The sequence below is a fragment of the Periplaneta americana genome, chromosome 3 (assembly GCF_040183065.1).
Source record: "Periplaneta americana isolate PAMFEO1 chromosome 3, P.americana_PAMFEO1_priV1, whole genome shotgun sequence".
Lineage (NCBI taxonomy): Eukaryota > Metazoa > Arthropoda > Insecta > Blattodea > Blattidae > Periplaneta > Periplaneta americana.
In genome coordinates, this window is record NC_091119.1 from 180,226,894 (window position 1) to 180,254,359 (window position 27,466).

General features: G+C 37.1%; 1 protein-coding gene and 1 non-coding gene across 5 annotated transcripts in view; both read right to left on the bottom strand.

The window, feature by feature from the left end:
• The window catches only part of sbb (scribbler), a 678,201-nt gene that overhangs the window by 428,236 nt on the left and 222,499 nt on the right, over positions 1 to 27,466 (bottom strand). The window lies entirely within an intron of this gene.
• TRNAF-GAA (transfer RNA phenylalanine (anticodon GAA)) lies at positions 3,813 to 3,885 on the bottom strand. The gene has a single exon. It is a non-coding gene; the product is annotated as a tRNA-Phe (tRNA).

The window sequence follows — 27,466 nt, forward strand, 5'->3', positions numbered from 1 at the left end:
CAGAAGGCCTACATGTGACAGTGGCACAATGTCCAACACTATGTACAGAGGTTCACTCATTACGAGTGACTAAGTGGCCGGGGTCCGACGGAACATGGCGCCGTCTTGAATCACGAAGTGGTTACTTTACGCTAATCACATTACTATGATGTACCGAAGTACGTACGATATTTCCGTGCAAGAATTCTGCATTACCATATGAACCGTTGAGAGCAGAAGTGGTGCACGTCAAAAATGAGTAATGAAAGTTAAAGTAAACATTCTGTAAAATACAGCGCAAAGTAGCGATTAATCTTGAATTTATTTAAACTACTAGCCGTACCCGTGCGCTCCGCTGCTCCTGTTAGAGATAAATATAAAGTAATTACATAATTAAAATAGGACGTTTGATCCAGCGAACATTCGTGTTTGATAGAAGGATAAATCGTTTAATATGTTACTTAATTTAAATTGTATTTAAAATAATTAAAATGTGGTCATTTTGGTCCAGAGAGCAATCATTTGGTGCAATGACAATTCCTTTAACATGTTTCTTAATTGTTATTACATGTAACCATAGTTTAATGAAGATTGACATATGATTTAGTTTTAATGTGGATACTTTATATTACTTGCTATATGTTTCAGAAGTTACTGTAATAACATTGTAGAATTATGTCCATCTAGGGAAACTACACTTTCCAATGGTGAAATAATAATTAAACAATTAATTAGCTTCCGATATTACTTCATACAAACACAGAAACATTCTCTGTAGGCTGTGTTTAATAGCTTTCGATTGTTGTTGTCCATGGCCCCTTATAGACGAAGTCATTTGTTTTATTTCAGTACAGCGCCTTAACTGGCGTTGTTATTGTAATTTTAAAACATTTATCTCATTAAATATCAGTCCTATCAAAATTTTGTATAGAATAAAACGTATCGGCAATTATGTTGAAAGAAACTTTTGTTATGTAACATTTTTCATGAAAATAAATAATAAGGGAGATATTTCGATTTATTTAATTCAAGCCCCCTTATAACCTCCCTTTTAAATAAAGTATTTTGAATGCCATACAGCCTAAAATCTAAGGGTGCTATTCATAGACATTTCGCAGCACGCGCTACGAGAGTACTAAGCTAGCCCCGGCTATCCACTGGTTACTAGTACAGAATTCAAATCATATCCTATCGCTAACACTGGTTTATGAATACGAAAAACGCTGATCATCCACCGGAAGCCCGCGCTAAAAATGTCTATGAATACGGCCCTAAGTTACAATGAACTTAATTTATATTCCAATTTTCAAATAAATCGATTCAGCCATTATCGCGTGAAAAGGTAACAAACATCCAGACAGACAGACAGACAGACAGACAGACAGACAGCCAGACAGCCAGACAGACAAACAAAAATGTCAAAAAAGCTATTTTCGGTTTCAGGATGGTTAATTATACATGTTAACACCAATTATTTTTGGAAAATCGAAAATTGCCAGAAAAATTTTGGCTACAGATTTATTACTAGTATAGATTATTAGTCAGTGGATAGTACGAAGGACATATCAATTGCTACTTTGCCCTGTATTTTACAGAATATTTACTTTAAACCTCATTACCCAATTTTGATTTACACCACTTCTGGTCTGAACGGCTCAAATGGTGAAGAATTCTTGCACGGAAATATATGTACTTCGGTACATCATAGTAATATGAATAACATTACTTTTTAATATTGGAAATTCCCTCTCCAATCGATTTACAATGAACTCTTCCATGATAAAAAAAAAAAAACGTGGTTCAAATACATTACGAACATTTTTTTTTTTTTGTTTTTTTTTGAAGTTTTAAATTTTCTTGTTATTTGGCGAACCGAATCATTAATTTTAGTAGGTTATTTTACGACGCTTTATCAACATCTTAGGTTATTTAGCGTCTGGATGAAATGAAGGTGATAATGCCGGTGAAATGAGTCCGGGGTCCAACACCGAAAGTTACCCAGCATTTGCTCATATTGTTCGGGTCATTAATAAATATACATTTCCGTCACGTACAGAGACCTCTAAGCCGTATCCACGACACGAATATGAGAAAGTGTACCTGCGTTTTATATCTCGTCTCAAATTTCTGTGGTTTAATTCGTATTGTACAAAGGCTGTCAAACTAATTGTACTGCCGTAGCTACATTAATGCCTCTTAAAATGAAAGCGCAGAATGAGCACTGATAGCTTACCACTAAAAAAGACTTGCAATATGCTATACAGAGGAGGGGAAGGTTTATTACATGGTTTTAAATCCTCAATTAACAGTCGCCATATGTAACAGATGAAAGAAGCATATTATACGTGTTTATTTTACAGAAGAGAGAACAAAAATTAATAAAAGAACTGATCCATGAACACATGTACGTAGTTTACTAGTGTAACAAAATATGGCATGTGAAACATACATGAAACGATAATGAATACAGGCGCGTCTGGGCAGAATACGCGGTTCTAACACGATTTAATCTGTCGTTACATTCCCGGCTGCACAGTCGGTGCCAATGGTAAGTGTACATTTCATTTAATTAACTCCGTAGGCATTTGCAGACCTAGAGCGGTCATGGCCTCCTTTGCATGTCCTGCCGTGACAGAGCACGAACATTAGAGCTGAACAACGATCGAGAAATCAAGACTATCAGCGCCCGCAAAGCCGAAAACCCGCACGACAATATTGCCTACGTCATTGACTGCTTGTCACGAACGATCAAGACATCGGAAATGATCAGCTCTCGAACGTCAAGCGGCCTTGAATCGTCTCAGTTGTTGATGCCAGACTGAAGTTTTATGTTTTTTTTTCTCGCTGTTATTTATACTGGCTTTAACATCTTTGGTCATATCGCGAGTTAATCTTTGGTTGAAATCCGAAGGCCTGTGTTCTATTGTTGAGACTGGTTTTATTGTTGTGAACTAGATGGCGACTGTATATATGTTACTGATTTGTTATGAATATGATTTCGATGATGAATGAGGCCGGTGATTTTCAGGGATGTTGTGGCCCGAATTTCCTGGCATTTGCCTTACGGTTGAGGAAAAACCGTGAAAAGCCTAAATCAGGAAATTCAACCCGATCGGGAATCGAACCCGAGCCCTCTGCGTAAGAGACCAGCATGCTGAACCCTACACCACAGAGGTGGTCAATTTTATGTTTTGGCAACTTGCATATGTATGTATAAAAATCAAGTAGCCTATTTGAAACAACATATCTCTCTTTCAGTGTATAATAATTTGCCCCCCAATGTTTATTTAATTACTAGGCCCTTATTAAAAGGCTAAGATTTTTTTTTTGTATGTTTGAGATCAAGTGTACAATCTCAAGTGTGTGTGTGTGTGTGTGTGTGTGTGTGTGTGTGTGTGTGTGTGTGTGTGTATATATATATATATATATATATTTTAACGCTTTATTTAACGTTATGTTTTATGTTTCTTAGAAATAATAATAATAATAATAATAATAATAATAATAATTTATTTAACCTGGCAGAGTTAAGGCCATACGGCCTTCTCTAACACTCAACCAGGAGTAAAACTGCGTTACAAAAAACACTACAAATTTACAAAGCACACTACAATTTTACACAGAAATGCAAATTTATTTGAAATTTTGTTTTCTATTTATATACAAGCATAGGTAATATCTGATAATAGAACCAGAATATGTTGTTAACTATGATACAGTTTTGTTTTGTCTTTTTGTATCAATTGAACATCTCTAATGTTATTTATTTCAATAATGTATGTTATTCAAAGTTACGAAATCTTTCCACACCGATATTTGATGAGAAAAATTCGCTCCGGCGCCGGGGATCGAACCCGGGTCCTTGGTTCTTCGTACCAAGCGCTCTGACCACTGAGCTACGCCGAATTCAATCCACAGCACCGGATCGAATTCTCCTCCTTCAGTGTTCCCCTTTATGGCCTGACTCCAAGTTAGGCATATATGTTGACGTAGCTATATGTCCAATGTCAACTGCCATTATACTAGGAGCGCACTCAGCTGAGCGACTTATTTGGCCGGGATTCCTCAGTTAAGTGTACAGTAATATGTACAGACATATGCACTGCTAGCTATGAGAATATTATAGATTTATTAATTTGTCATACAGAATAATATCTGTAATATTGACAATTAATATTTGAAGAGAAAAATTCGCTCCGGCGCCAGGGATCGAACCCGTGTCCTTGGTTCTACGTACCAAGCGCTCTGACCACTGAGCTACGCCGAATTCAATCCACAGCACCGGATCGAATTCTCCTCCTTCAATGTTCCTCTCAAATATTAAACGTCAATATTACAGATATTCTGTATGACAAATTAATAAGTCTATAATATTTCCACGCCGACCAAATGCTATTTCGAGAATCATGAGCAAGACTAGAAGCGCACGAGAGTTACGAGACGAGACTCGAAAGACAAGTACAACGAACACAGCGAGCGAGAGCGGCAGTTAGTTTTGTTCATCTCTAATGAACAAACTCGATGGAATGATCCAATACGCAGTGAAACGTTTGACGCGAACAAAGCCATCTTGCGTATTAGTTCGGCAAATATCTCACATTATAACTGTTATTCGTAAGTCTTTGATGAAGTTTTGTATTTTTTGACGTGCAACTTCTGTATTCGACCTACATTAATACTACAGAACAAAAAAAAATTGTGTTGAACCAAATTTACACTGACGTCATTCGAATTCGGTTCTTATGGAAGTACCACAGTCTAGTATCAGTCACGAAGCTTGAGTTGTGAGGGTGCTAGGAACAATTAGACTGTGCCGGTACTTTTCGCATTGTCTGTAATGAGGCGATATTAGCGATCCTAGTGGTTGGCAACTATCTATGGATGCATATTTACTACGTATTGAGCTTCGTGACTGTATATACTAGACTGTGGAAGTACAATGGGCCGCAAAAGAAATGCCGATAGAAATTATATTGTTTTTCGAGGACTTCAGCAAACATGGCGAGGTGGAAATTCTATTTTCCTCAGCTTGTTTTTTTTTAACATTTAAATACGACATTTATAACAAGTTTACATTATTATTTAACATGAATTGATTTTAAATTATTCATAAGTTATACTTTTTTACTCGATCGTGTTTTTCAACAACCTTACAGATGTTGTTGGTAGGCCTTGTAAATTAAACTTACAACACAGGTGCTGTAAGCAAATAAATCAATTTTTATTTATTTACTTTAAAGTAACGAACTATCAGTGTCGCTCACCACCGTGTTCTATGAGGAAATAACTAAATGTCTTATTATACCTGTACTCTTTCGAAATTAATTTATTGGAGTGGAGATTTGTAAGAAAACAGGAATTAATGTAGATAAGACGTAAGCGTGAAAACCATTTCTGACGACTTCCGGTTGTAGCTCTGAGCGCCACTCATTGGATCTTGGCCGAACGCGAAAACATTCATGGAGTAAATAAAAAACGTATTCAAGCATTAACGTATACCGGTATGCAATTATTTATTAAATGTATAATTAATGTGTCATCTACCTACTTCTTTGAAGACAAAGCTAAACTTTATTTTATTATAACATTTTCGCTGCCGAATAATTTAATATATAACACCTATCGACAAACACGAATAACAACAAATGCCATCTATCCACTAATAACAAACGGCGAACACACACGAAAATGTTAGCGTCCAAAAACAAACTGTTAATTTAAATTTAAAATGTTTAATAACAATTAATTTTGTAATTAAAATCGGTTAAAAAATAGTATGCAATACATGTGCCAAAAATCTCGGAAATCTTTCTCGATTCCGTTATAATGCACTTACCACGCTTGTATCGCAATATACTATTTTACAACATTAATAAGACTGCTACACGAAAATAGTTAAATTGCAGTTTATGATATTCCACAGCCTTCTTCATTATCCATGGACGCGTCGATATATACGGCCAGTTACGTTTCATATTGCATTAACAAAAAAGTCAATATTACAAATACCGATAGGTAAAGGTAAAGGTATCCCCGTAACATGCCATGAAGGCATTTGGGGGGCATGGAGGTAGAGCCCCATGCTCTCCATGACCTCGGCACTAGAATGAGGTGGTGTGGTCGGCACCACGCTCTGGCCGCCTTTTACCCCCGGGAAAGACCCGGTACTCAATTTTATAGGAGGCTGAGTGAACCTCGGGGCCGTTCTGAAAGTTTGGCAACGAGAAAAAATCCTGTCGCCACCTGGGATCGAATCCCGGACCTTCCAGTCCGTAGCCAGCTGCTCTACCAACTGAGCTACCCGGCCGCCTATAAATACCGATACAGAACTGAAAATTGAATGCAATGCCTTCTGTAAAATTATCTCTATTTCTATTGTTTAACAAACGAAGTCATTGTAACACGATAATATTTCAAATCGATAGCGATTTCGACTAGGCATTTCTTTTGCTGTCTAGTGTACAACTAAATTGCCGGTTTCTGGTAAAATACACTTAAAACTCTGGTAAAATACACTTAAAACTACCATAACATGGACATTCATTCATTCATTCATTCATTTTTTGCTTACTCTAACTAAAGATAGACTGCTAAGAAGCGCGTTTATGTGTGAAAGAATTGTAAGACATTTGTCTTTCACACACACATACACGTCATAGAGGTCTTAAAGTCAACTTCTATATCCTTGCAAACAAACTGAAAGCTACGACTATCCATCATCTTCGTATTCTGTGAAAGCTTGACAATGCTGCCTCAGACATTCAGCGGGGGCAAAATGTACACGGATACGCTCTGCTGAGAAGTATAAAACTAGTCGTAAAGACCAACTTCGCAGAATCGTTCCGCATCGTGCCTATTCATTGCCAATCCGCGTTGAGTGAACCAACTTCTCTCGCATTCTCGCCTCTTATTGGTTCGAGCCCAGTGACCGAAATATGTCATTCTTCACATAAGAAAACAGCGCTATTATATCACTAATTGTTTCTTTTATGTATGTATGTATGTATGTATGTATGTATGTATGTACTTTATTTTTAGTAGGTTATTTTACGACGCTTTATCAACATCTTAAGTTATTTAGCGTCTGAATGAGATGAAGGTGGTAATGTCGGTGAAATGAGTCCGGGGTCCAGCACCGAAAGTTACCCAGCATTTGCTCATATTGGGTTGAGGGAAAACCCCGAGAAAAACCTCAACCAGGTAACTTGTACCGGGAATCGAACCCGGGCCACCTGGTTTCGCGGCCAGACGCGCTAACCGTTACTCCACAGGTTTGACAACTTCAAGTGAAACCCCGTAAAACACGCCAACTTCTGGAATCTCTCTCTTTCTTTCTTCTCTCTCCCTCGCTCCTCGTCATTCAGTCACCAATCACCACGTAAATATCTGAGAGGGTGTGTGTGTGGGCATCGCGACCAATAGAAGAACCACTCTCCGGTATTACCACAATTACGGATTCTTCATTTTTGCCTCGACTGTCGGCTAGGAAGGTTCCATTATGCTAGCACTGCAGGCAACTAGTCAACTTTTTAATGCTTTTGTTAGCAGGTTTGACAAACTGTGAGTGGACCTGCAAGTACATAGTGCATAGTGCTCTCTCCCTTCCCCCCGTGCTTTCTCACTTGCTCCTCCCCAAGACAGCCAGCGCTCACGTAGTAACTCGGTCAGGGTTTCAGTTCGATTTGTGTGTGTATGTATGTATGTATGTACATGTGCAGCCTACATTGTGATATTCAACTAAGGAACAAAACAGTTCTAACAATATTGCGAGCAATATAAAAGCACTAGTAGTTCATGGATTATCTATAGTGATCTCAATAGAGGTTTCGATTTATCTAGTAGAGAAAATCAAAACTCAAGTGGGATTTAATTGACTATTACACGATTAAAAGATAGTATAAATATTACAAAAAATAAAGTACTCTAATACAATAAAATATTAATTGACTTACTGAACTGTCTTGAAAATGTATTATTGTACCATTTCATCATTACAAATAGTAATGTGTTATGATGAGCTATTCTCTTGTTACCAGTTGTGCCAACTATACAATTTTCAATGAACTCTATGGACGATTACTAGTCAAGAAGGCTTTTTTTGATTCAGTTTCATTTTTTATTAAAACAGTCGCATTCTATTTCAATTATGAATATAATTATATTAAACAATCTCTGATACGTGACTATCCATAATCTCATACAGCAGAAGCTATGACATAACCTAAATAATATAAACAAGACAAATGACAGAAAAGTTTTGAAAGGATGATTAAATAAACATGAATCATTTTAAAAGGCACAATGAAAGTACAACGTTGGCAAAGAAACAAATGTTAGAGAGGTGATAAAAACAAACAAATGCTAGGAAGATGATAAAAATTGTAGGGTAAGCAAGCATGATTGGTTGAAACACGTCGTTCCGTACCGTTTTATTGGTGAAAAGTAGTATGACGTAGTAAAAATGTAGCAGTCTTCTTAAATTTTCACGTAACAGATTAAATACAGATTAAAGTCATATTTCACATCATTAATACCTATAAGTGTACATATTGTGAGAAAGAATTGTATTATGCTTCCTGGAAGACTAAAACGCAATGCAACAGAAACAATAGCACTCACCCTCACAATGTTCGTGCTTGACATTATGATTGTGTTATCATGAATAAACATGCATTTTTAATGGAATTGATCAACGATCTTGAATCGAATAATGTAGATAAGTGCGGTTACACAGAAAGCAAACAATCTCGACATTTTATCGCGTTTGTAATACTCATTCCTTATCACGTAAAGGAAAGCTTACTTGCTCAGCATGTAATGTTTCCACGCTCAATCATTCTGTCTTTAGACTGGATAAACCCCAATGCTACCAACTGTACGTAATGTTTCGAAATACAATAAACGCCACTAAAGTGTTTCGTGGCTTTCAAATAAGACTGACATTTCAACCATACACGTATTCGTTCAATTTTGGGTAGAGTAAAAGTAGAAGTCTTTATATGTAACGAAGTAACGTTAATAAATAATTTCCATGCAACGAACAATGCAATCAGAAAGCGAGAATAACCTGTTCCACGGCTAACAAGATGACTATAACTGACTGCTCGTTCGATATATAAATATACTGGGTAGTAGGGTGAACTAGGGTGTGTTGGACAGTCGGGCATGTTGGACACATTGTACTTTAACGTGTTACATCGCCACTTGTGGGCACCACATTCTGCTAGAAATCAATGACGGAAATAGCCCCACTCGTGGCTACTTCCGTCATTGACTTCTAGCAGAATGTGGTGCCCACAAGTGGCGAGGTAACACGTTAAAGTACAGAGTGTCCAACATGCTCGACTGTCCAACAGACCCTAATTTACCCTATGCATGAAGTTGTAGTATTACCTTTTGCTTTGACTGTAGAAGATACTTGAAGTAGAAATATATATTACAGTGTTAGAGAAGGCCGTATGGGTGTGTTAGAGAAGGCCATATGGCTCAACTCTGCCAGGTTAAATAAACTATTATTATTATTATTATTATTATTATTATTATATATATATATAATTTGAACTGGTAATGGAAATTACGGGACAACGGCTGAACGGATTTTAATAAATGACTCCGCATTTTGAAGCTTGGAATCCAAAGTTTTCCAGAAAAATAATAGTTTTCAGTGAAATTTCAGTTTTCCTACATAATTTTCCTATTTTCCAAAATCCATCTTTCGTCAGTTTTGAGAACTAATTGCATCTCAAAACAAAACAAAACACACACTAGAATAAACAATAGGCTATTACACGAAGGCCATGACCTGCAGGATTGCTGACATATTTAGAGTTCAAATTCAATTGGTTATTAAAATCTTCAAGACTTATTAAAAATAATTCTGCGGTGTGTAATTTTCTGAGTACATCTGTGTATTGGATATTAAAATCTACAAAACTTGAGGTGGTTTGATGACATTATTACTATTAGAAATTAATTATTATTATAGTTAATGCCATGATGTTAATATATAAACTACAAAACTTGCGTAAGATAATAATATTGTTATTAAAAATCAAATATTTTTATAGTTACTAATCAAGTTGGGTTAGGTCTTTTTCATATATTTAATGGCGGTGTGGTGTAGATTCAGTATTGGCTCGAGAGAGCGCAAAGATTACAGTTCCAAGGAAAGATGATATTACTTACTGATAAAATAAGAGGTCTAGAAAATTTTGTAGTCTCCCGATCATTTCAGCAAGATCTCTTAGCAGAATAAAATGATTTTACCCTCTACATTTCAAACTCTACATGCAGCAACTAGGCTATACCAAGATGCTTTGTCTATTGTTCGAAAGCATAGCAAACCTGACTTTTTTAACTTTCGCCTACAATCCACAATGACCTGAAATAGCTATTGCTTTACTCCCACATGAAAAACCCACTGATCGTCCTGACATTTTTACTTGCGTTTTCGCGTTGAAACTCAAAAACTGAAGGTGGATAGGATCAAGAAAAAGTATTTGGCACAAAAAACCATTCAGAGTGAGTATGTTTCATTATCTTTCAAAATGTCTGGTATTTTTCACTGAAAATAAATCTGAAAAATTTTTATTCGAACGTCTAACGAACTTAGTTTGGAGCATTTGCTGCACAAGCCACTAGTTATTATTATATTTCGTTTTGTATGCATAAGCCTGATACTAATTGTAAGAAGAATATACTACGCGACGGTAGTATAAACTATCAAGAGTATTCGATTATATCGATTATTTATCGATAGTACTTCGGGTTTATCCGTGAAGACTCGTTAGTTTTCTCTTTCCATTCATTTATATTAATTTCTTGGTAGGAAAATGTTTAAACTCTAAGATTAAAAATGTAAGTACCTTAGAAAAATCCACAAGATTATATAAACTTCATGTTTAGCAAACCACCAAATATAAAACCTGAAAAAAAGTATTCACTGAAGCGCCATTCATTTAAACGCACCCCAGAATGTGCAGTTTTCTTTAAGTGGTTATTAAATTTAATAATGCATACAAAGCGACATGAGTATTATGAAGCATACCTCAAACTTTAGTCTGAAACTTTCTTCTACGCCCGACTAAATTATTGAGGTCTAACGATTAATAATTAATTTAGTCTCTAACTGGCCGTTGTAAACTAAAGAGAAAGGGAAGGCTAGAAGGGAAATTTGTTCTTGTTCGGTAAAGTTTTTACCACAGAAGTTGGAATTGTAACTAATGAGACTCGAAATAAGGGGATAAAGTGTCCCTGTGTTTCACTTCTTGCATCTTTCAAAGGGGACACATGCACGACTACCGTATCAGCTACTTACAGTCTGTCATTATTAGTTTTAACATTACGAAGTTCCAAGTCTGTTGTTTGAAACTATAAACATCCTATTGCGCCTTGGCATACGTACCACGGGTAGGCCTATATGAAAGATTTATTTAGAAACGTTTATCGAGTGCAATGAATGGTATTGCGCGCGCACGCACGCATACACACACAAAGAGGGGAGTCAAACCTAAATTACCAGCATTCTTACCGAGTCACCAATTTGCTTTTTTACGTGGACCACTGCCTGCTGGATCACACCCTATGGCTGCTTACACTGCCTGCCCAATAACGGTTATGCGCGAGTAGCCACTAGGTGGTAGTAGTGACTTTGCATATAGTGATAATAGGTTCGTTCCAACAAGCGGTTCATGGATCAGTTCATGTACGGTTCCTGTACCATCTTATGCGCATGTGCTAGTTGAGCATCTGCTTTGGGATTGAAACTGGACTGGATGCTGTTGGAACGCTTTCGCGGATCGTTATGTACTAAATCCAGAGATGCTATAACTGTGATCATCTTTGCTAAGAACGGGATGCTTATTATTAGCATCGTTTCGCAGCCAATTCTAATTGTAGGAAGTAGAATTTCGATCATTTTCTATAAAAAATGATGACAAAAAATATGAAAGGCAAGAATTCCGCCAATTCAATGTAGTGTACTGGGGGACTCTCATATAAAAATAGTTCTTTTTTTTTAATTATTAATTTATGTACGTTATTCATTATACTTTTAATCGAAGCTGCATGTTGAAATTGTAATTAACTATTTCAATACCCAAATAATTTCCATTCCTTTTTTTTTTTTTTTTTTTTTTTTTTTTTTTTTGGCGAAAGTTTAAATTAAATCTCTAGTTTTATAAATAATTATTCATTCTAGGTTTATTGTGCGAAGATTTGACAATTTTAGTGGTAATGCTCAATCATTTGTCAGTATAATACACCACGTTATATATATTAGCATTATTTTGTAAATGTGTATTAGTTTTAGAACTGTTTTTAGTATTAATTTGACGTGTCCAACATCATCCTGTATGATCATTAGGACGAAATAAAATACATACATACATACATACATACATACGTCTGTACTGTCACTTTTCATCTTTAACCTCATTGATGTGAACAGTCGATCATGTCTTTATTCAGTATCCAGGAGAGGTTGGTGAGCTTATGCGCATGCGCGTCTTGCATACTCATCCGTACATGCCTCAATCCGCGGACTATTTGTGACCGTTCCGAACCCGTGTCAAAAGCTTGTTGGAACGCCCGACTGCAGTACATGTTTCCGGTTCAGGACTGGTTCGGATTGTGTTGGAACGTTTTTTCTGTACTGCGCATGCTCACGATGGTTACGGACGGTTCCTGACTGTTGTTGGAACGAACCTAATGTTAATAGCGGTGGGTATTGCCTGCCACCTAGCGGAAAAATAACTTTAATTGAGCTGACAGTTTATGCAGCTACAGGATGCGATCCAGCAGGCAGTGACGTGGACAAGTTTACTTTCCCGGCCTCTGGTTTGCTTTAAGTCCGGCAAAGGAACAATGCGTGAGTTCAGCGACATAATACTGATATTTTACAATGTCAATTTCAGTTTGTGATTTTCCTGAACTTTTTTTTAGAAATATCGTCGTTGTTCCTGCAATAACTCCTATGTGCAAAATATAGAAATGTTCAGTAGGAAGAAAAACATATTAATTCATTCTAGTCCACACCTGTGGAGTAACGGTCAGCGCGTCTGGCCGCGAAACCAGGTGGCCCGGGTTCAATTCCCGGTCGGGGCAAGTTACCTGGTTGAGGTTTTTTCCGGGGTTTTCCCTCAACCCAATATGAGCAAATGCTGGGTAACTTTCGGTGTTGGACCCCGGATTCATTTCACCGGCATTATCACCTTCATCTCATTCAGACGCTAAATAACCTAGATGTTGATAAAGCGTCGTAAAATAACCTACTAAAATAATTCATTCTATGGCAGTGGTACATAGGAGACTGTGAATTCTTAAATTTTCGAAAGAAAGAAATATAATTACATATTATAAGAATTTTATTATTTGCTGTACAGTATCACTATTTAAGTTATTTAATAGAGCAAAAATCTGAAAATCGATAAATATGACACATGGGAATTATTGCAGGAACAACGACGATATGGATTTTAATCATGTTTATATTTCAATTAAAAATACTTCCTGATTGCACAGGAAGTTACCACGGTTGCTACGGCAACAATAAATTGCGGTCGTTCTGGTTGTGACGTAGCGGCGATGTTTCTAAATAAAACAAGACAATTTTAATTCTCTGTGGCGCAGTTAAAACCAATGTGAAATATTCTCACAAACTTGCACAACAATTCTGAACTTACTTATGTGCAGATCTAGCTTTCAGGTAAAGCTCCCTGTGAAGCAGACTTTAATAATTTCAAGGGAAAAACTGTTACGGAGCCGGGTATCGATCCTGGGAACTTTGGCTGAACGCACCAACGCTCTGATCAACTGAGCTACTCTGGAACTTCATCGTAGCCGTCCCAATTTTCCCTTTATATCCACATAACTCGAGTTACATCGAGTGCACACTAACTTTGTGTGACTTCAAATTGTGATTTTATATTAACGTACCTACAGTAATGGATTTCGGAAAATTACGCCACATTTCAGGGGATTTCGTTGTCGTCGCTATGTCTCAGAAATTAAAATAACCTCGAGATATCGAACATTCGAGATATAGAAGACCGACTTATGGAAGTTCGATTTCTAAGAATATGGCGAAATTGATTTCGGAAAATTACGTCACATTTCAGGAGATTTCGATGTCGTCGCTATGTCTCAGAAATTAAAATAACCTCGAGATATCGAACATTCGAGATATAGAAGATCGACTTACGCAAGTTCGATTTCAAAGAAAATGGCAAAATTTGAGCCAGTAACGTGGATTTCGGAAAATTACGCCACATTTCAGGGGATTTCGATGTCGTCGCTATGTCTCAGAAATTAAAATAACCTCGAGATATCGAACATTCGAGATATAGGAGATCAACTTATGAAAGTTCGATTTCTAAGAAAATGGCGAAATTGATTTCGGAAAATTACGCCACATTTCAGGGGATTTCGATGTCGTCTATGTGTCAGAAATTAAAATAACCTCGAGATATTGAAAATTCGAGATATAGAAGATCGACTTATGGAAAGTTCGATTTCTAAGAAAATGGCGAAATGTATTTCAGAAAATTACGACGCATTTCAGGGCATTTCGATGTCGTCGCCATGTCTCAGAAATTAAAATAACCTCGAGATATCGAAAATTCGCGATATAGAAGATCGACTTTTGGAAGTTCTATTTCTAAGAAAATGGCGAAATGGATTTCGGAAAATTACGCCACATTTCAGGGGATTTCGATGTCGTCGCTATGGGTGCTATTCATAGACATTTCGCTAGCCCGGGCTACGAGCGTGCTAAACAGGATTCATATCATATCATATCGCTGACACTGGTTTATGAATACGAAAAACGTTAGTTCGCTGATCATGCACCGAAAGCCCGCGCTAAGAATGTCTATGAATACGGCCCTATGTCTCACAAATTAAAATAACCTCGAGATATCGAACATTCGAGATATAGAAGATCGACTTATAGAAGTTCAATTTCTAAGAAAATGGCGAAATTTAAGCCTGTAACATGGATTTCGGAAAATTGCACCACATTTCAGGGAATTTCGATGTCCTCCCTAAGTTTTTTTATTGGGTTATTTTACGACGCTGTATCAACATCTAGGTTATCTCGCTAAGTCTCAGAAATTAAAGTAACTTCGAGATATCGAAAATTCTAGATATGGAAGATCGACTTATGGAAGTGCGATTTCTAAGAAAATGGCGAAATGGATTTCGGAAAATTACGCCACATTTCAGGGGATTTCGATGTCGTCGCTATGTCTCCCCAATACTCAAATCCGCTACGGTAGGGCGAACTGATGTCTAATCCGTTCTGGGAGTAATTGACGGGTTTGTAACTCGTGTTGTCTAGTGACTGGGGAGAACTTGACCCGTACATTCGCTTGCCGCGTGTATCAATTTATTTATCCCCTCCGCCCTCGAGTATGACACGCCGAGCGGCGTCGAAGGCCTTTTCCGATAGCATTGTGAGCAATGTGCAAATCGATCCTATCAATTTGGGAGCAAACAGGGCTCGGGCACAGCCTTTGTAATTTGATCAAGACTGGTGGGGCGACTCGGTCCACAATGAGACATATATAAAAGGGAAGAGGGAAGTGGGGGGGGAGAAGTAATTTAAATTATCGCAGTGGTTATGTGGTAAGTTACAGGGATCTCCTATTAGTGGGCAATCTGGTGTAGTCGGAGAATTGTTTGATATGTGCGAGGTGGAGGGCTGGGGTTTCTGTGCTCGCCGGTATTCATTATGTCTGATTGCTTTGTGATTGAACTTTGAACTCTGGCTGTTCTGTTACAGATAAAACTAAAATTACTGTTTGTTGTCTGTGTTCTTGTTTTACCTTTTGGTGTTGAGATTTCATATCGTATTTTTACACCAAAAGTACGACACATGGAAGGAGTCCAATATGGTCAGTATGAGAGTCCTCACCAAAGAGATGAAGTTATCAAAGAGCTACTTCGAAAATTTTCATCTGACAGACGATCTACTACAGAAAAATGTGCTAAAAACATAAAACTAAAACTAGGTATATTTCCACTAATTTCAAAATGTATTTGCAGCTATGTACTTGTAGGAGTTAAACTGCCAAACAAAATTAATGGTTCACTGAACTTGTAAACACTTATATGATTAAGTACTCTCTGTCCCTTGTGGCAGCTCACGAATAGTGAGAAGATTTCTAAAGTATTAATTAATTATATTTAGACATAGCAATTTATGTATCAAGGGCGAAATGAAGATGTTTAAGCTTATAATGAGTTCTACAGGGTTACTGCTGAGGGTGCAAGTGGCCCGAGGTTTAAACATGAAATTTCGCCAAAGGTTCATAATCATTTTATTTCGCACTAGTCCGTAATTGAATGAATTAAAACTTTTTGATAATAGTTTTAAGCTAGAAATTCGTTTTGTGTTTGTATGTCTTGAGTAGCGTGTTTTGTACAGTGTTCAGTTATTCTGTGCAGTGAATTCACTCCCTCTAACAAATGGATAACTAAGCCCGATGGAATAACTAGCGGTGTATGAGGCTATCAAGATGACTGCTGTAAGAGCCATACCCGGTAGGTCTCAGGACAACCACTGCAGGCGATGCCTCAGTGAGATAGAAACCCTTGGACATGTCCTGGGAGCCTGCCCTTATGGCGAAACATTGCGTATACATAGGCTCCATGCAATTAGAACTAAACTGGCCGATGCCCTTAGAAATCTAAAATACACCGTCTATGAAGAAGTCCACGGAACTGCCGACAATGGCAGTAACAGACTAACTGATATAATCGCCATTAGCGAATCCCTGTCTCATGGTATGATAATCGACCCCACCATCAGGTTTGAAACGCGTAAAGGACAGCCTGAAGACGTACACGAAGAGAAACGAGCAATGTACGTTCCAACCATCCCGTATTATAAAGATAAATACCAACTTCACGATATCAGTGTTACGGGATTGATGTTTGGAGCAAGAGGAATGATACCTAACTTCTTTTCTCAATTCTGTAAGACCCTAGGACTGCACAAATCCTTTCTGAATGAACTGGCCCTCCTCATAATTAGAGAGTCAGTCAAACTTTTACGGAACCATATATATGGACTCTAATTCAGTGTACTGAAAAAACTAGCGCAACAGTATCTTTTTTCTTTCTCTTATTAGCTTTCATCGCTTCTTTACTTGTAGCTTTTTTTTTATTCTGTATACTGCCATTGTTTGTTTGTTTGTGTACTTGTTTACTTTTTTTCTTACCCATATGTTCTTGTCTTGTTTTGTCTTTGTCTAATGGCAGCCTCTAATTTGAGGAAGCTCTAGTAAATAAATAAATATCTAGGGATTGTGTACACAAGAAAAAAAAAAAAGAATATGTAAAATAAAAATTATTCATTGAGGAAGGTCATACATGATGCTTTTTTTTTTTTTTTGTTAAGTTACCAGTCTCCCAATTTAATAAATAATGCTAAAAGGTGGCGCGCTACGGGATCTGTGCAAAATACGAAGAGAAAGAATTCCTTTAGTTCAGTTCGCCGGGTGTATCTGAACCAGGGTTTAAGCCATAGTCGCATTTGTCGCATTTTGCTACTCGACTTCTAAAAATGCAACAAACTTTGAATGTAAATGTGCAAAAATGCGACGACCACATTGGACTTCAAAAACGAAGATGGTAATGGAGAAAATTAAATCAGAGATGTGTTTTGAACTAAACTGAATTTAAATGAAATGCTAATGGCATAGACATGTCCAAAAAGGTACTGAGCAATAGATGTTCGGGAATATATTTCAAAGAGTTGGTGCAATTCATATAAGCCTAAGTTACGTGAACAATTTCTTCTAATTGATTTATATAATTCCATCGCGTACTGTAAATTGTGAGCGAGGATTTAATTGCATGAATCTTGTAAAACCTGGAATAAGAAACTGTCTTTCAGTAAAAAGAGCACTCTGCTAACAATAAATCTTGAAGTGCCTACTAGTAAAGAATTTCAATGTTTAGAGTGCCCATAAAGTAACGTATTTTAATGTGATGTAAATTCAGAAATAATTGATTCTAAACATGCCTATGTCTAATGATTTACTTACTTAAGTATATCTAGAGTGTGATATGATGGATTGAAAGTAATAAAATTCCAAGAAACAAATTAGGGTAGACCAGGGTAATTGTAAATACTTTTCACTGATTTCAAATATATTTCAACATTACACAACCCTCAGTAACGGTATGCATGACAAAGAAACATTGTGTTATTTTTAGATCTTTCGTTTCCCTGAAAATGGGTTTAAAATAATGTTGATTTTTTTTTTTCATCTTTTAATTGCTAGTTTACATTTACCCCTTTGAGAGGGGGGTAATTGCAAACAAATTTTCGCACGGACTATCAGACACTGAACATTTTTTGTTCTGTTTCAGAAGAAAGAGCTGTACTCCTTCCAACTCCAATTTTGGTCACTGGTACATTTCGTCCCTTTAACCTATGATATATGACGTATAGGAACTCAGTACCTCTCTTGAGCTTCACGATAACTGTAGTTACTATTTTTTACATCTGTGGCAACCCTTTCTAAATCCTCTACAGTGTAGTTGGGTGGGGATCTTTTTGATTACTGAAAAGTACGAAATGTAACCATAATAAAAAACGTTTACAATTACCCCCAAGCAATTAAAACTATGGGGCAAATGTAAACACGTCATAATTTAATGAACTGAGGTTATGCAAGATCTCAAAGCCATTGTAATAAATGTTAACTACTATACATTACTCATAAAAGCAACATATTCTTTAAAAAATAGCACTGTACGTTTACTTACAATGCCAAAAATGAAAGTGAAGCAAAATTCTCTCAACTTTTTTTTTTTGTAGACTCTTACAAAACATTCGTTTACAACTAAGCAGTTACTCTTATTTGGCGCCAAACTGCTGTGTAGGTTAGCCAACATGTTAATTTAAATATTCCCCCGAATTAAAATTTTTATATTGACAATTTTGTATTTCTCACAGCATTTGTTTACAATTACACCGGGGACAGAACAACTAGAGGCTTCAGTGACGTCACTACAGAAGAACCCACACACAGCAGAATTGTTCGTTGCACTACAAACTGAAAACGTTGACCATCTACTTTCACTGATCCAGCTGTGCTCTCACAATACAATAACTTCTGTTGAGAAAATGTTTTGCAGATGCTAGTGCGGGAGGAGGGGGTGGTCGGACAGCTTAAAAGTAACCGTCTCCAAGCTTCTAGTGTTCTCTCCCCAGTATACCCCCTGTTTACAATTACCCTCGTCTACCCTACATAACTTTTTGTTTCTGCATACTTCATTAATTTTATCTTTCTGCGCAATTATTTATAATATTGCACAGGGGTTTCGCAATTTGCACAAATATGATTTTTCATTTGTGCATTTTTGCGACAATTAAATATTTTCTAGCTTAAACCCTGATCTAAACATGATTAGACGTGTACAGCTATGTATTGATGCTGCAGGGAGTCATTTTCAACATCTTCTATAAAAGGCGAGACCTTTTCAGTACTTCGCTTCCGTATGATATGAGATGTTCAGAGCAGAAGTGATGTAAGTCAAAAATGGGTAATGAGGGTTAAAGTAAATAGTCTGTAAAATACAGAGCAAAGTAGCAATTAATATTCAATTTATTTAAACTATTAATAGTCAATGGATAGCAAGAAGGCCATATTACTTGCCACTTTGCGCTGTATTTTACAGAATTTTTACTTTGAACCTCATTACTCAATTTTCACTTACACCACTTTTACTCTGAACGGCTCAAATGTTTGAACTAAACTGAATTTAAATGAAATACTAATGGCTACTTACACGGACTACTTTTATCTGCGCCACTTTTATCTGATGTATTTAGGCTTAACTGTCTTATAGGTCGAATTCGAAAACTTTTTTTTTTCGCAGAAAATTTGTTATAAATGCGACCTTTCAGTACACAAAATTTGAAGATCCTCTCCAATCCTCCAGTGTTGTACGTTCCCTTGTGAATCACCTTGATCGGTTGGGCTCCGTACAATTAAATTAAATAATAAACTTCTACTAATCTTAACGCCAGTTTACTATGACATATCCATTATTAATTTTCTACGGTGATAAAACAGCTTGGTTTATAGCGCAAACTTGTGGCTTAATTATTTTTACGGGCGGACGGAAGAGTTAATTCTAAATGAGCGGCTAATTGGGAGTTGCATGTAAGCAGGGACTGTACCTCTGGTGCAGACGGTGCAAACGGCGTGCCTGTAACTAGCGGCCAGTCAGCTATAATTGCCACCAATCATGTCATCGCCGGCTTAATGATTGGATATTGATGAAAATACCAATTTCGTCAAATTAAATAAAAATGAACGCCATTAGCATTCAACTCTTAACTTCCTAGCTGATGTAAAATGTATTTTCCACAAAGTAGGAGGAAGTTATACGTAATTTCCCTTAGAGTTTAAGTGCGTAGAACCCATCATTATCGTAATTTGTTACATATTTCATTCACCGCAGAGTAATACTGCATACAAGTGCCAAGGTTATTTAATAAAACTTCACCTATTAAATTCGTTTCAAATGCGAGCATTTACGTGTAACAGAAATTACTCCTATAAATGACGGATAATCAATTATGATATATCTTTGTTAAGGTATTGAATGATACAACTTCATATCCTATTAATGTGGCGTATTAAGCTATTACACAACGTTTTATCGACTGAAGCATTTTCATCACACGGAATACATTAACGTCTATCGCAATGTATATCCCCATCATAAAAGGTGCACGCGTTAGGAATTTAATAAAAACCAGTAGCAAATTCTATTTAATATTTCATATGGTTATTTCACAATACACTGCCATTGATATATAGGCCTACAACATGATTACGTAGAACATGTCCATAGAGTGCACTGTTTTTTTTTCTCTCGGATGAGTACCCGCAGGTAAGCATCGCAGCCATATGTTATATACTGTTTTCGCTGTAAGAAAAATCCTAATGTAAACATAAGCACGTTGCTGTCATACCCGTGATTGGCTCCCAGTCGAAACACTCCACGACGCAAGAAAATATAGTTCCGCACTTGAAAACCATAACGTTGTATTATTTGAAAATAAAAAAATGAATTCTAATTGTTAAATACGATGAAACATTTAACTTCACTCATATGTAAAACGCTATGTAAAAGAAAAGCTACTTTTATATTTTGTTATGTACTATGAACGCGGATGAATACAAACAGTAATACCGAGGTACCGTAGTCTGTTCTTGTAACAAGCTGGCGTCACTCGAGCTCGTAGTTTTTCACGTAAGCACGTGGTACTGAAGTATGGCTTCTGCATCCTCGGTGTGTGTGGTTATTAAACATAAGAGTAGAAGCCCTCTCAAAAGCGGAGAAAAAGAAATAGTCTCAAATGTATATAATAAGTTATGCGAGTTTTAATTACAGTAATTATAAAGTAAATGTTTCCTAAGCAAATGAATGCATAGTAGTGAGGTTAGGCCTACTCGACGAGTAACGGGAAGTGTTTAACATGAAACAGAATGTACAACAGTGGGCGGGAACATGCACTGAGAATCTATGGCGCCAAAAAGTGGCCAATGACGCCTCACTTCAGTCACGTGCTAGTGTTTACATTAGGATTTTTCTTACAGCGAAAAGATTATAGTCCGGATCAGCTTACTTAATACCTTAAGGGTGAAACCTAACCATTTTTCCACTATTACTAAATACGCTAGTGGATTAAAGTGATTTTCTAGCTCTCAGGTTAAATTTTCTCTTACCAACTTCGTTTCGAATTTCAGGTACTGATAAATACTATAACTGGCAGTTGTTTTCTGTATGTTGGCAGCAATGATTTCGGTTTATACTAAAGCAAACTGATAAAAATGCAAGTAAGTAAATACATTTTTAGGTTAGGTCTCATGAATCGTAAACTCTTTACTCAAAACAATAAATCTCACGTTGCCTGATAAAATAAATTGTAATGTTAGATCATACTAACCCTAATTACCATCATAATATGCGAGAAGTTCAGGAAGAAAATACACTATTTCGTAAATAAATTATTGAACCATTTAGGAAACACCTGGCAACATGAAGATGAGATGTGATAAATAAGACATTGTTATTGTTAACACATTATTATTATTATTATTATTATTATTATTATTATTATTATTATTACTTCAGTACGTAGCATTGTGATTCTTCCCTCTGGTGATATCTGGTATTAGTTGGCAACACTGAAGAGACCGCCAAATTAGCCTTTTATGAACTACTCTTACGTGATCCTCACTATACTGGGTGTTCAGTTCAAAATGTGTCTTGGCTCGCTGCATGCCGTCATGTGGCTAGCTGACGAGCCTAGAGAATTCAATCTTCCTACACTTCCGCAGCTCAGGTGTATAATCTAAGAGGCAGAGAAGTTGGCTAGCAAGTACAGCGTTCATTCTGAAGAGTACGTGCCGATACGTACGGTAACGCCGGTATTGGCAGGAATGTGAACTGTTTGGAAATACGTACTGTCGAGATATGGGGAGAGGGTTAAGACGATTACTTACGTATTTGTTGACATTAACTTCGACGGTCAACATGGACACGGAGCATTTGATTTGTGTTGTGGAATGTTACCATACGCAACCGATGATAACAAATACCCTGCGTACGACTTGCCGGCGCAAAACACAGTTCGAAAGAGGTTATGGTAGCACACAGACCGTACAGACCGCCATCTGTTGCTACGACGTTCAAGTTATACCGTACACATTCTCAAGTTCAGATTGAAGAACGCCTTAAATAATAGGCAACTTCTCTAACATATAAACTGAAACTCGCTTCAAATCGGTGACCCAACAACAGTGACGTCATGACACACTTTGAAATGAACACCCAGTAGAATGATTGTTGAAGTCCATTAGAATCGCTTCTTAAACCGCATGATTCATTGCATGGCGTAATTGTACTCAAATTCTATCAGTGAAAGAGACTGATTGTTGGTTTGCCAGTTTCATTTCGCATTGCCTCGAAAACTTAATATATAAGCTCTCACATAACGGGGCTTATATGAAGCTGAAAGTAATTTGTAACCGTTCGTTTAACCTAAACAACCTACCACCCCTTTTGTGCTATCAAACGAACTTCGATTCCAGGAAATTAGATTAAAATCTTCTTCACGCCTCTTCTAAGACCAATACGGAACGAACTTGTCCGACCAGTGTTTGTAAGAGAATTTTATTTTACTTTTTAAATAGCATTTTTGTAGTTTTTGGGGCATTTTTTCTGCATTTTAGTACAAGTATTTTTATTTTAAATATACGCAAAATACTAAAAATGCTCTTTTCACACACAAACATAATTTTTAGGCATTTATAGGAATTTATGGTTCATTAAGCACTTTAGGTCCTCTAAAATTTTAATAGGGGGATTCTGTGTATGTACACTCTACATGAAAACAAAACAAGTACGGAATTAGACATCCTTTCCCTAGTAATGACTGTAAAAACAACATTAGAAGACAAATAGAAATAATCTTCGGTAATAATTTATGAGGAAATTAAACGCAGAATAAATATGGGAAATGCGTGTTATTATTCGGTTGAGAAGCTCTTATCATCCAGTCTGCTGTCCAAAAATCTGAAAGTTAGAATTTATAAAACAGTTATATTACCGGTTGTTCTGTATGGTTGTGAAACTTGGACTCTCACTCTGAGAGAGGAACATAGGTTAAGGGTGTTTGAGAGTAAGGTGCTTAGGAAAATATTTGGGGCTAAGAGGGATGAAGTTACAGGAGAATGGAGAAAATTACACAATACAGAACTTCACGCATTGTATTCTTCACCTAACATAATTAGGAACTTCAAATCCAGACGTTTGAGATGGGCAGGGCATGTAGCACGTATGGGCGAATCCATGAATCCATATAGAGTGTTAGTTGGGAGACCGGAGGGAAAAAGACCTTTAGGGAGGCCGAGACGTAGATGGGAGGATAATATTAAAATGGATTTGAGGGAGGTGGGGTGTGATTATAGAGACTGGATTAATCGTGCACAGGATAGGGACCGATGGCGGGCTTATGTGAGGGCGGCAATGAACCTACGGGTTCCTTAAAAGCCATTTGTAAGTAAGTAAGTAATAATTTATTAATTATATCCAATTAGCATCACAGATCCATAAAGTGTTCGTACACACATCTTATCTACCTAGATAATAGCAAGAAAACTGCCCTATTATCCAAGTGAGAAACTGCGTGAACTCTCAAGAACATAAAATCATAACACAACATTGCACAGCTGGTGTTACACCCAATCACATTAGCAATAACACACCGAAATATCTGTCCTATAAAGCATTTAGCGATTTGATTTAATATATACCGCAGTTTAAAACGAGCCACTTGATTGTCTGCAGTTAAGTGGCAATTACTGGCCTCAAGACCAGGGACAAAATAGAAGGCAATATATTTTTTTCTTTCTTCCTCACTGAGTCAAGCTGCCATATATAAGACCACCAACTGCCGGTTGTCACAACTTTATGGCTGACGACATTCGTGAAGAATTGTTGAGAAAGAAAGCTAATATAAAGGGTATAATTTATCGTCTGGTTTGCCTATACATATTTTATTCAATTGTAAAATTGTACGACTCACAAATGGCCGAATGCATTACGTTAAAGATCCATGCATTAAGTTCTCGGTTTCGTGAGGCTGTCTTTCACTTGCATGTTACTGTGAAATATTAATCCTTTCCCCAATGTGAATGCATATGGGTTTTTGTGTTAACGACAGATTTTTTCAGCCAGAAGAGATGGGAAGGTAAAAAAGATAATAATATTCAAACACAGCCGAACAATAACAACTGCCCAACGGGCATACGAGATCAGAGTCAATCAATATTAAATAATGCAATGGGAGGAAGGTTTTGGTGTACAGTGGTGACAAAAAAAAACCCGGACCGACCCTTGTAGCTGATTTGAGAACCTTGTTTACTCCAGAGCACGACAGACTGGTAACTAAAACTTTCGTGGTTTGAATCCTGCCTGGGAAGGAAACTTTTTTTTTTTTGTTCCTTATTCAAATTTATTCCCAATACTTTTCGATTGCTGGTAAAATTCATGTTCTGGGAATAATAAGTTAATTAAATAGTAAAATATCGCTGCAATCGCTGTATAATAATACCGGACAGCTGTATACTTTTTTATTTTTTTTTTATTTTATTGGGTTATTTTACGACGCTGTATCAACATCTAGGTTATTTAGCGTCTGAATGATATGAAGGTGATAAGTGATAATGCCGGTGAAATGAGTCCGGGGTCCAGCACCGAAAGTTACCCAGCATTTGCTCGTATTGGGTTGAGGGAAAACCCCGGAAAAAACCTCAACCAGGTAACTTGCCTCGACCGGGATTCGAACCCGGGCCACCTGGTTTCGCAGCCAGACGCGCTGACCGTTACTTCACAGGTGTGGACAGCTGTATACTAGCAGCATTGACGTCAGTGCGAAATATCGCGGACCTGATATCTAGCGGAGCGGTGTGGAATTACGTACACAAATACAAATAGGCCTACTAACATAGCGGGATTCGGACTATTGTTTAAAACGTGAGTTACTGATGTGGAAGATGTGGAATAATATATGAAACACTTAAGAAATGTTGAATAGTATTTAATGTAAAATTATCTTATATCAAAGTTGCATATTATGAGAAATATTGCATACTTCATATTACATTCCGTAATTAATTGTTACATATTTATTCTTTGGTTTTGTAAGACCAAATCAATTCTGACATTAAGAATGAATTTACAGTAATACTTTATATACGCATTGCTGACAACTGCAAAGATAAAATTGATAGTAGTCTGATGCTTGTAATAATTAGTAAAGGCATGTGGACAACAATAAAACTTAATTTGATAAAACCTTAAAATTTCCAATACATTTTAACTTCTATTCATTTATTAGGTCTAAATAAAAAAGCTAATTTATATTTTTCTATCAACACAAAAACGAAGGCATTTAGGCCTACTAAAGAATGTTGTTGACGTTTTATGATCCCTCGGAAATCGAAAGTACGATTTGGAGTAGTTTGTAATGTTGTAATTTTGTAGCAATTATAAACAGCACATATACACCCTGACATTTTAACACAACACTAATTAATAAAACTATTAACTAGCCCAGCAACAACATACATTGCAGTTATTACAGCTTGTTTCGGGAGTATCGCCACACCGGCCGTCTAGGTAGCAGCACTAGAGTCGTTCGCGGGAAGAATTGCTAGCTGTCCGGTATTATTATAGTAAGGTATATCCTATAGCTACACAACAATCATGACGTTTTAACTAGACCTACTATGAAAAGACAATTTAGTATTAGTAGGCCGTAATTCCTAGCCTACAAAAATCTCAATAGTCTGTGATTTATTTATTAGGTTAATTAATTCAGATAGAATTTCCATGTAGTTGTGCCAAAAAATATTGTGCGTAATTATACGAAACTGTCTTTCGCGCACTCGTTTCGAAATTCCGGACTCGGCTATCGCCTCGTCCGTAAACGTCTCACTCGTGCACAAAAGTATCACTTTCTGTTCTAGTTACGTAAATAACTATTGTGCTACCAGCGAATGGGGATTATATAGAATGGACACTGAGCGCATTTTCCCGTTTTGTTTCTCTGTGTGTCGGCATTTTAATTCCACTTTCAAACACTAGAGGTTAGTGTAATCGATCACACGCTAAGATAATAATAATAAACCGTGGCGCTACAGCCCGTGAAGGGCCTAGACCGACCAGCCGGCTGCTGGCCTCACGCCCACATGCCGAAACAGAGGTGGACGATCATCCAACCAGAATGGAGGTATCGTGTGGTTAGCACGATGATCCTCCCAGCCGTTATAGCTGGCATTCGCAACCGGATTTCGCTACCTATCGTAGCTCCCCAAGTGCATCACGATACTGGGTGGGCACCGGTCCCATACACTGGCCGAAATTTCATGAGAAAATTTCTTCTCCCACGAGACTCGAACCAGCGCGCATTCCGTAACTCGAGTCCTAGGCAGGATGCCTTAGACCGCGACGCCACAGCGCGGGACCGCTAAGATAATAATTGACAAAAATACCAGATCACCTCAATCTCTTCTCCGAAGATATCTACTATAAACAATCTGTAAAATACCTCGGCATCACACTTGATAAACAACTTCGATTTCATCACTATGTTGAAGCAGCTCGTAACAAAGCATTAGCCAGATTCATTCATCTATATCCATTGTTGAAGTCACCTTACATCTGACTGCCCTTGAAAAAAAATCCTTTACACTTCTGTTATAAGATCTCAAATGACCTATGGCTGCGAAATCTGAGCAATGCAAAATTCCAAATTATCAGACGTCTTCATGCTATACAGAGAAAAGTATCCCAATCACTGGTGCAGACTAAAGAACCACCAATAAACAACTACAAGACATGCTTGAAATCAGTAGCGGCCGGAGATCAAAATCCTCGGTGAGGCCAGATG